Source organism: Mastomys coucha, unplaced genomic scaffold, assembly GCF_008632895.1.
Source record: "Mastomys coucha isolate ucsf_1 unplaced genomic scaffold, UCSF_Mcou_1 pScaffold7, whole genome shotgun sequence".
Lineage (NCBI taxonomy): Eukaryota > Metazoa > Chordata > Mammalia > Rodentia > Muridae > Mastomys > Mastomys coucha.
Window position 1 is genome coordinate 88,624,605 of NW_022196913.1, and position 10,162 is coordinate 88,634,766.

Sequence of the window (10,162 nt, forward strand, 5' to 3'; positions counted from 1 at the left end):
CCTCCATTGCTAGTGGGATTGCAAGATGGTACAAGCACTCTGGAAATACATTTGGCCGGTCCTTAGAAAATTGAACATAGTACTACCTAAGGACCCAGCTATACAACTCCTGGGCATATATCCAGAAGATGCTCCATCTTGTAGTAAGGATACATGCCCCACTATGTTCATAGCAGCCTTATTTATAATACCCAGAAACAACCTAGATGTCCCTCAACAGTGGAGTGGATACAGAAAATATGGTACATTTACACAATGGAATACTATTAGGCTATTAAAAACAATGAGTTCATGAAATTCTTAGGCAAATGGATCTAACTAGAATATATCATCCTGAGTGAGGTAACCCAATCACAAAAGAAGACATGTGTGTGCACTCACTGATAAGTAGATATTAGTCCAGAATTTCAGAATACCCAAGATAGAATTCACAGACCACATGAAGCTCAAGAAGAAGGAAGACCAAAGTGTGGATACTTTGAAGGGGGCTCTAAATATCCTTAGTAAGAGATACAGAGACAAAGTATAGACAAGAAACTGGAGGAAAGGCCATCCGGTGACTGCCCCACCTGGGATCCATCTCATACACATTTACCAAACCCAGACACTATTGTGGATGCCAACAAGTGCTTGCTGACAAGAGCCTGTTTCATGAGAGGCTCTGCCAGTGCTTGAGAAATATAGAAGTAGATGCTCACAGTCATCCATTGGATTGAGCCCAGGGTCCTCAATGAAGGAGCTAGAGAAAGGACCCAAGGAACTGAAAGGATTTGAAGCCCCATAGGAGGAACAACAATATGAACCAAACAGTACTCCCAGAGCTCCCAGAGACTAAACCACCAACCGAAGAGTACACATGGAGGAACTCATGGCTCCAGCTGCATATATAGCAGAGGATGGCCTTGTGGGACATCAATGAGAGAAGAGACCCTTGGTCCTGTGAAGAATCAATGCTCCAGTGTAGGGGAATACCAGGACAGGGAATCGAGAGTATATTGATTAGTGAGCAAGGGGATGGGTGATGGGATATGGGGGTTTGGGAGGGGAAATGAGGAAAGGGGATAACATTTGAAATGTAAATAATAAAATATCCAATAAAAATTTAATAAAAAATTAATAAAATAAAAAAAAGGATCATATCTTATCATCTGACCAATGAGGAATTGTGTTTTACTAATCTATATTCAATTTTACCAAAAGGTTTTTAAGTTTATCTCTTTAATATTTATTCATATGGGTGATTTGGCTGCATGTATGCATGTCCATCACATCAATGCCTGATACTAGATTTTTTTGATCTGGATTTCCAGAACATTGTGAAGCACCATATGGGTGATAATAACCAAACCTGGAGTCTCAGCAGGAATAGCCATGTTTTCTAATCATTGAGAAATAAATCACTCCACAATTTTATCAGAAATGTTAATGCTGGTATCATGGATGACTACTAAATGACTCAATAAGCGAGTTTCTTCAAAATATAACATTTTTGAGTTGATTTTAGCCTCTTGCATTTTAAATTTAATTTTATAAGACTTTAAAACAAAAAAGCATTACTCTTTCTATTCTGATGAGGAATTTATATTGCATAGAAACTTTTGTTACTTATTTCCTCAGCTTCTGTTTTGAGATTTATTTATATTTATGTCATGTGTATGACTGTTTGCCTGAATAAATGTCTGCGCTTACATGTTCATAGTGCTATTATCAAAAAGTTTTAGATGCCCTGGAAAGGGATTTGAAAGCTTGTTATATGGCATATGTGAGTTGCTAACTAAACAGGTATCCTCTGAGTCATCTCTCCAACTCCTTAGTTTTAGTTTTAAATGGAATATTCTGACAATTGCTTCTGGCTCACAGAAAAAAATTGATGGAAACACACAGGCTGTCTACTCCACAAATAGCTTCATAAGGTACAACTGCATTTTAAACAGGTCCCAATCTAGTACATGTTCTAGAATTATTGAACCTAAATTGACATATTACAATTGTTCAAAGTATACCATTAATGTAACAAATCACATTAATGCTGTAAATTCTATAGCCTTGGACAAATGCAGAATTATCTATGACAACCAATAGAGTATTTCAGAACACTATAATCACTCCAAAAGACATCTATTCTGGTTGCTCTCTTTCATCTATCTCTATTCTCTAAAAACCACCAAGTATTTTAGGGTCTCTAAAGTTTTGCATTTTGAAAATAATGACTGCATTCTAGTTGGAATTATGTGCTATGTAGCCTTATCCTGGAGTCTTTCGTTAGTATATGTATACTTCCTGGTAATGTGCAGTTATGTTAGTTTCATGAATTCTATGGCTTAGTAGTTCATTTCTCTATAGTGCTGAATGTTCCATTTCCCAAAAGCACCAATTTATTTCCTCAGCCACCCACTGAAAGTCATCTCAGCTCCTCTCAGTCTTTAAAAATTATGAATAAGTCAATATGCAGCAGACTCTATGGATTTAAGTTTCAGCTTATTTGGCTAAACACCGAGGAGCATGATTGCAAAGTAGTACCCTAAGCATAGTTTACATCTTTCATAGAGTAGATAATTGTATTCCATACTTGTTTGGTCAATTTTGTATTTTCATCAGCAATAAAATAGATTATCCATGACTCTAGAAATATTTCGTGTTGTCAGTGCTCTAAATTTTAGCGATTCTAAAAGGTGTATCATGATAGTTTGTCGCATTAATTTGTATTTCTCTGATGGTTTGTGACATAGACAGTAGATCTTTCCTCATGTTGAGTGACCATTTATGACTTCTGTGATGAGATACTTGTTATTGTATTTGTCCTGTATTTAAATCTTACTGTTGAGTTTAAAGAACTGTATGTATAACGTGGATTGTATTCCTTTAACAAAGACATCTTTATGCAGTTGATACATCCTGTTATGTGGCAATACATCTTATTTTCTTAACACTATCTTACGTAGAGCAAGGGGTTTGAGATTTTAATGAGGACTGACTGTTTACTTCATAGCTTATTTACGCTGTATTCAATCAGAAGAGTCACCAACATCCTCAGGATCATTAATTTCTTGTTGTCATCTAGCATTTTTTACAGTTTTACACTTAATGTTTATGCCTGTGGTTCATTTTTAAGGATTTTCTTTAAGTGAACACATGAAGTCTATGCTCTTTTTTACTCATAGATATAGATTTGTTCTAACAACTATTTGTGAAGTGTTCTTTTTTTCAGTGTATTTTCAAAGCTTAGTTAACTATATTTACAAGGATTATTATGGCTTCCCTAATCTGTTACACTGACTTATTAATTAAATTTCTGTAAAATTAACTTTTATTGTCCATGTAATAGTTGTCTCAGAGGCTTATTGCTAAATAAGCTCACACTTTCTAGTTCTTTCTCAACTCTGGATGGCTGGTTCAAATCAGCTATTCTGGCTCAAACTCCTCTCCAAGCTGATTGACTCAAACTGGCTTTTATTTTGGCTTCTCCGTAAAATGTTTTGCTAAGCCTCAAATTATCACTGGCAATCTGTTTTAATATTCTGGCTCCTTCTCATTCTCTGGCTCGTTCTGTCTTCACCTGCAACCTACCTGTAAAACTGTCCACTGTCCACTCTATCTCTGTCTATCTCCTAGTCTCCCCTGCCCCTCTGTTTTTCTATCTGTCTCTCTATGCTGTCTGTCTGTCTGTCTGTCTGTCTGTCTGTCTGTCTGTCTGTCTGTCTGCCTGCCTGCCTGCCTGCCTACCTACCTACCTACCTACCTACCTACCTACCTACCTACCTACCTACCTACCTACCTACCTACCTATCTATCTATCTATCTATCTATCTATCTATCTATCTATCTATCTATCTATCTAATCTATCTATCCATCTACATCTCTATCTGTCTTGAGCTGCTCTCTACTCTCTTAAGTAGCCTGCCTTTCCTGTAAGTTCTTGTAAGAGTTGGGAAAATCCTGTCTCTGGCTCATTCTGTCAAATTTTTAATGATTAGTCAGTTTGTCTGCCCCTCAATTTGATGCCTTTTCAAACATGGCTGCTTTCTTCTACAAACTAACTTTACATACATAGTTAGGGATTAAAGGTGTGTATACTACAAGTGTGTCTGTATTCTACCCAGAGGGATTAATGGTATGTAATTTCAGCAATATCACACAGAGTTACGTGTGATCCGTTGCCAGAGAATGTTGCTGGATTAAAATTTCTCTACAATTTTCAATATCATCATACTTTACACCAGCTTGCTTAATTAGGTATTATGATATATTAAAGGCACACATTGTTAGGATTCTAACCTTGTTTCTTTCTTTGAATATCCTGCTCATGAAAATGGATCTTTTACTTTTCTGTCTATATTTTATCCTATAAGTTTGTCAATATTTTCAAATAAACTTGCAGTGATATAAATTTAGTTACATTAAGCCTGTGGGCTGAATTTAAAAAAATTGACATCTTGAGATCTTGGATTCTCGTACAGATTAATATGGGCTAACTCTTTTTTTAGGTATGTTTCCTGGTTTTTAGTTTTCCTGAGAGAACTTTCACATATGTTTTAAATATATATATATGTTTCATTTTTAGAGTTTCCATTATTAATAGTAGTATGATTTTTATTCAAGCCCTACTTGTTCATTACTGCTACATAATGGGATTACCTTGTAACCTACAAAGTTGTAAAAAATGTTCATCAGCTATAGAAGGATTGCATGTGAACTATATGATTTCCTACAATGAACATCTTGCCTTTTAGAACAAAAATACCTTACTTATATTTATTATAATCTGTATATCCTTTATTTATTTTTTTTTTAGTTGCTGATTTTACTTTCGGCTAAAACTGAAAGTATACTGTTTAAAATCAGTTGCTTGTTCCCAGATACTACAAGGAAATATTCAACTTTCTTGACATTTTTTCAGCAATATATTTCTTAGTAACTATTCTTAATCAATTGAAAGCATTCCTTATGGCTAGTTCACTATGAATCCTACCACGCATTGCTTTTTTAGTTTTGTCAAGTGCTTTTTCTTTATTTAGTAATGTAATGTTTTGTATATTAATGTAAGGTCTTAGCATTATATTCAGCTTGATTTCTATATTTTAAACAGGGCTTTTGTGTAAGGCTTAGATACCACTTAGGTTCAGTATACTAGTTTTATGTATTGTCCTACTTTTATTTTGATAAGGATTTCTTTTTTCATTTGTGCTCATGAGAAACACTGCTCTGAAGTTTTCTTTTTATTCTATACTTGAGTTTGGAATTTGACTTAGGAAGCATTCTCTATGCCTGTGTGTACTGAAAGACACTGTAGAGAATTGGTATGATGTAGTGTCATCCTTAAACATTTAGGGAATTTAACAGTGAAAATACTAGGGCCTGTTGCATGCAATTTTGGAAGGCCATTAATTATCCGCTCAATTTATAAAAAGAAAAGAAGTCCACTCAAATTGCCTTTTTTTTAATTTGAATTTTACAAAGTCTGTCTATTAGAGAAATGGCCAATTCATGATATGATGTATAATCACTGAACAGTTTTACGTAACCATTTACTAATCTTTTAAGGTATATAAGATGTTTAATGTTCTACACTCTTTGTTTCTGATATTATCAACTTGTAAGTCTGTAGTTAAATGTTCTCAAGCTTATATATAATATATAATATACATATATATATATAATTATATATATATATATATATATATATATAATATATATATATATATATATAATATATATATATATTTTAAAGCCTACAGCACCCGGTATTCCCTTGCGGTCTCCCATCCAAGTACTAACCAGGCCCGACCTTGCTTAGCTTCTGAGATCAGACGAGATAGGGCGCGTTCAGGGTGGTATGGCAGTAGACTATAGATTCTTTTTGCAGTCATAGCCACATTACTCCTAAGCACAACAAATGTTCTCCTCATTTCTGTGATTTTACTTGCCATTGAGCATTAGATTTTAATTTGACCTTCTTATATTGCTCATTCCTTCTTGCATGCTGTCTGCCTTATTCATTAGACCCTATTGTACATCAATCAAAGGAATTTTAAATTCCAGGATGTCAATTCAAACATTCCTGCAATGTATGAGTCTAATTTTGATGCTTGCTTTATATCTTCAAACATTTTCCCCTTTTAGAATACTGTGTTTGTTTGTTTGCTTATTTGTCTTGTTTTGTTTCTCTTGACATTCATAATATGCCATGTCATGAGAACTGCTTTAGGTCCCTGGAAGTATGTGTAATGATGATGGGAACGAAATATACTGTATTCAGCTGACTAGGTCTTCCTCTGTACTTTAGTGAGGCTGTATTGCTAGATAGTAATTTTTGTCATACACAGTTCTATTCTGCCTGTCCTGTAGGTGGCATGAATAGCTATAAAGAATATAGATATGCATTTCCCTTTTTCTAGACCAAAATCCAAGCAATCTAGGTTTTGGATAGTTTATCCTGAGGACACACCTTGTTAAGAACAGTGATGTGAATATTTCTAACTTCTTGTTTTTCTTCTCCTTTTCCTAAAAGCATGTTTTCATATTATTTCAGGAGTATACAATGCATTTTGTGTAACACACACACACACACACACACACAGAGAGAAAGAGAGAGAGAGAGAGAGAGAGAGAGAGAGAGAGAGAGAGAGAGAGAGCTATCACAGTTATCTACATCAAACCTCCAGCAACTCGACAGTGACATTTTAGACTTCCCACCAAAGCTCTGATGGTTATTATTGGTTTCCTACTTTGTGGTTTAATATTTTTGCTTTCTAGTATGTCTTTTTTGGTCAGTATGGAAGTTTGTCAGCTTGTTAGCATAGAGTATAAATGCTGAAGGTGAGAGAGCAACATCCCTAGTTAACATTTCAAATATTCCATTACACAGAAATCCAGAGAGCTAAGAGAATGGGCATACAAAAATGTGGATGTGTCAGCTTTGGGAATATTCATATTATTATAATACTATCCATGGCTAGCTAGCTAACACAAAATATACCGTGCTTCCCGGTATATTTTGTATGCATGAGGTCCTTTGTTCAATCAGAAGCATTGAAAATAAGTATTGATTTTGGGTATATGCCCAAGACTGGTATAGCTGGATCTTCAGTTTGCAAGTATTTTGTTGAGTAATTTTGCATCTCTGTTCATAAGGAAATTGGTCTGTAATTTTCTTTCTTTGTTGAATCTGTATGTGGTTCGGGTATCAGAATAACTGTGGCCTCATGAAATGACGCACTCTGCTTCTATTTTATGGAATAATTTGAGGATTTATTAGTGTTAACTCTTCTTTGAAAGCCTGGAAAAATTCTGTGCTAAAAACTTCTGACACTTTTTTTTTTTTTTTTTTTTTTTTTTTTTTTTAGGTTGGGATGGTATTGATGACAACTTCTATTTCATGGGGCATAATAAGTCTATTTATATTGTCTGTTATTGATTGAACTTTTATAGGTGCTACTTATTGAAATTTTTTATAATTTCTAATTAGGTCACATATAATTTTTATAAAATATGTCCTCCTTATTCTCTGGATTTTCTTAGTGGCTCTTTTATACCCCCATTTTCATTTTTTATTTTGTTAATTTGGATATTTTCTCTCTGTCTTTTAGTTACTTTTGAGTTGAGTAAGTATGTTATTAACTTTCTCAAAGTTCAAGTCTTTATTTCATTGATTATTTTTACTGTTTGCTTTTTTTTCTATTTTATTTATTTCAGCTTTCAGTTCATTTTTTTCTTACCACTTACTCCTCTTGGGTATGATTGTATCTTTTTGTTCTAGAATGCTCAGTTTGGTGTTAATCTGTTAGTTTGAGACCTCTTAACTTTATTTATTTACTTATTTATTTATATCTACACTATTAGTCTTACAGACTTTCCTCTTAGCACTGCTCTCATTCTGTCCCAAAAACTTGGGTATGTGGATATGTGTTTTCATTTTACTCTAGAAAGTCTTTAATTTCTTTCTTTTGTATTTTTAAATTTTTTTTATTATTCTCTCATACAATACATTCTGATCACAGTTACCACTACCCTCATACTCCTCTTAGTCCTTCCCCAAATCTGCTCTCCCTCGGCATTCTCCAGTTCTCCATTTCCTCTTCAGAAAGGAGCAGGCCTACAAGACATGACAGCTAAACTAAAACAAACAAGCAAACCAGATACAATCAGGCAAGGTAAAAAGCCATCTGGACAAAGCAAACCAACAAAAGGAGACAAGTCTCAAAATCAGGCAAACTACTGTTAAGAGCTTCCCCCCACACATACACCAGCCACACACATACATGACCCAAATACCAAGCTACCAGTCATAATTCTCTATTTCTTTCTTGACCTGTTTTTCATTAAGTGAATAGTTATTTATTTCCATGAGTTTCTAAGCTTTCTGTTCTTTCTACTGTTGTTATGTAGTTTTAATCCATGGTGGTCTGATAGGATTCAGAGGGTTATTCAATTTTCATGTATCTGTTGAGACTTTGTGTACATGTATGTGATCAATTTTGGAGAAAGTTCTATGAAGTACAGACTAGAAGGCATATTTCTTTGTATTTAGGTGAAATGTTCTATAAATATCTATTAGGTCCATTTCATTTATAATGTTTGTTAGTTCCCATATTTCTTCATTTAGATTTTGTCTAGATGACCTGTCAAGATTTTTGTTGCTGTTTGTTTAAAACTTGAGTGCCTATTTGTTTGTGACATAGATATTAAGACTGAGATATCATCTTGGTGGATCATTTCTTTGATGTATATCTGGTGTCCTTCCTTACCTCTTTTGATTGAAGTACATTGTTGGATGTTAAAATTGTTGCAATGCCTTGCATCTTAGGTCTATTTGTTTGGAATATCTTTTTCTATACCTTCACTCTGAGATAATGACTTACCTTGATGTTGAGGTATGTTTCTTGGATGCAACAGAGGGGTGAGTTCTGTTTTTGCATTTCATCTATGTCATTGTATTACAGAATTGAGACCATTGATATTGAAAGATATTAATGACCAACGACAGTTGATTCCTGTTATTTTGTTGGTTGTGGTCATGGAGTTAGTGCTAGTGTATGTATGTGTGCATTTGTATGTGTATGCCTATGTATGTTTACTTTCTTTTGATTTTACCTGTTTAAGATTATTTATTTCTTCTGTTGTTCCCTCCTTAAGTTACAGTTTTCCTAGTAGTACCTTCTGTAAGGCTATATTTGTTGATAGATATTGGTTAAATTTGACTTCATTATGGACTATTTTTCTCTTTCTATGATGATATGTTTTGCTTGATATGGTAATCTCATCTGGTATCTCTGGTTTCTTAGAGTCTGCAGCACATATTTCTGGCCTTTATGATTTTTAGTCTCCATTGAGAAGTTGGGTGGAATTCTATTTGGTCTGCATTTATACACTCGTTGGCCTTCTTCTCTTCCAAGTTTTAATATTTGTCCTTTGTTCTGTATGAGGAGACTTTTTATGGCACAATCTATTTTATATTTACCTCTGTATTCCTCTTGTACCATTATACACAGCTCCATTTTTAGGTTAGGAAATTTTTCTTCTCTGATTTTGTTGCAAACCTCTTCTGTACCTTTTATTTGAGTTTCCTCTTCTTCCTCTATACCTATTATTCTTAGTTTTGGTCTTTTCATAGTGTCCTAGACTTGCTGATCTTTTGTATTATGGGAATTTTAGATTTAGTAGTTTATTTGACTTATTTGATTGATATGTTTATTTCTTCTATTATATTTTCAACACTTGAGATTCTCTCTTCAATCTCTTTCATTCTGTTGCTGAAGCTTGTTTCTGTAGTTCGTGTTCAATTTTCTAAATTGTTTATTTCCAGAATTTCCTAAGTTTGGGTTTTCTTTATTTGTTCTATTTTCAATTTTGTGTCTTGGATAGTTTTATTTATTTTCTTACACTGTTTGGTTGTTTAAAGAAATTTCTAGATTTCCTTAAAGTAATTACTATTCACAGAACTTTATCATTTTCATTTTTTTGAGCTTCATCTGTGTTAGACTATTTAGGCATCCGCTGTTGTGATAGGATAGCTGGCTCTATTGGAGATATATTGCTATGGTTGTTATTGATTGTGTTTTTATAATGTGTCTAAATATCTGGGTTTGGGATAATTAAAACTTAGGTGCTGATTTCTGAGTTTCTCTTTGTTGGATGTGTATTTTGTTCTTTTGGCTTCTGGAT

The 10,162-nt window shown here is 33.9% G+C and overlaps 1 pseudogene; it reads right to left on the reverse strand.

Moving 5' to 3' along the window:
• Window positions 1–5,727: 5,727 nt before the first annotated feature.
• LOC116082833 lies at window positions 5,728–5,846 on the reverse strand (annotated as a pseudogene).
• Window positions 5,847–10,162: the final 4,316 nt, after the last annotated feature.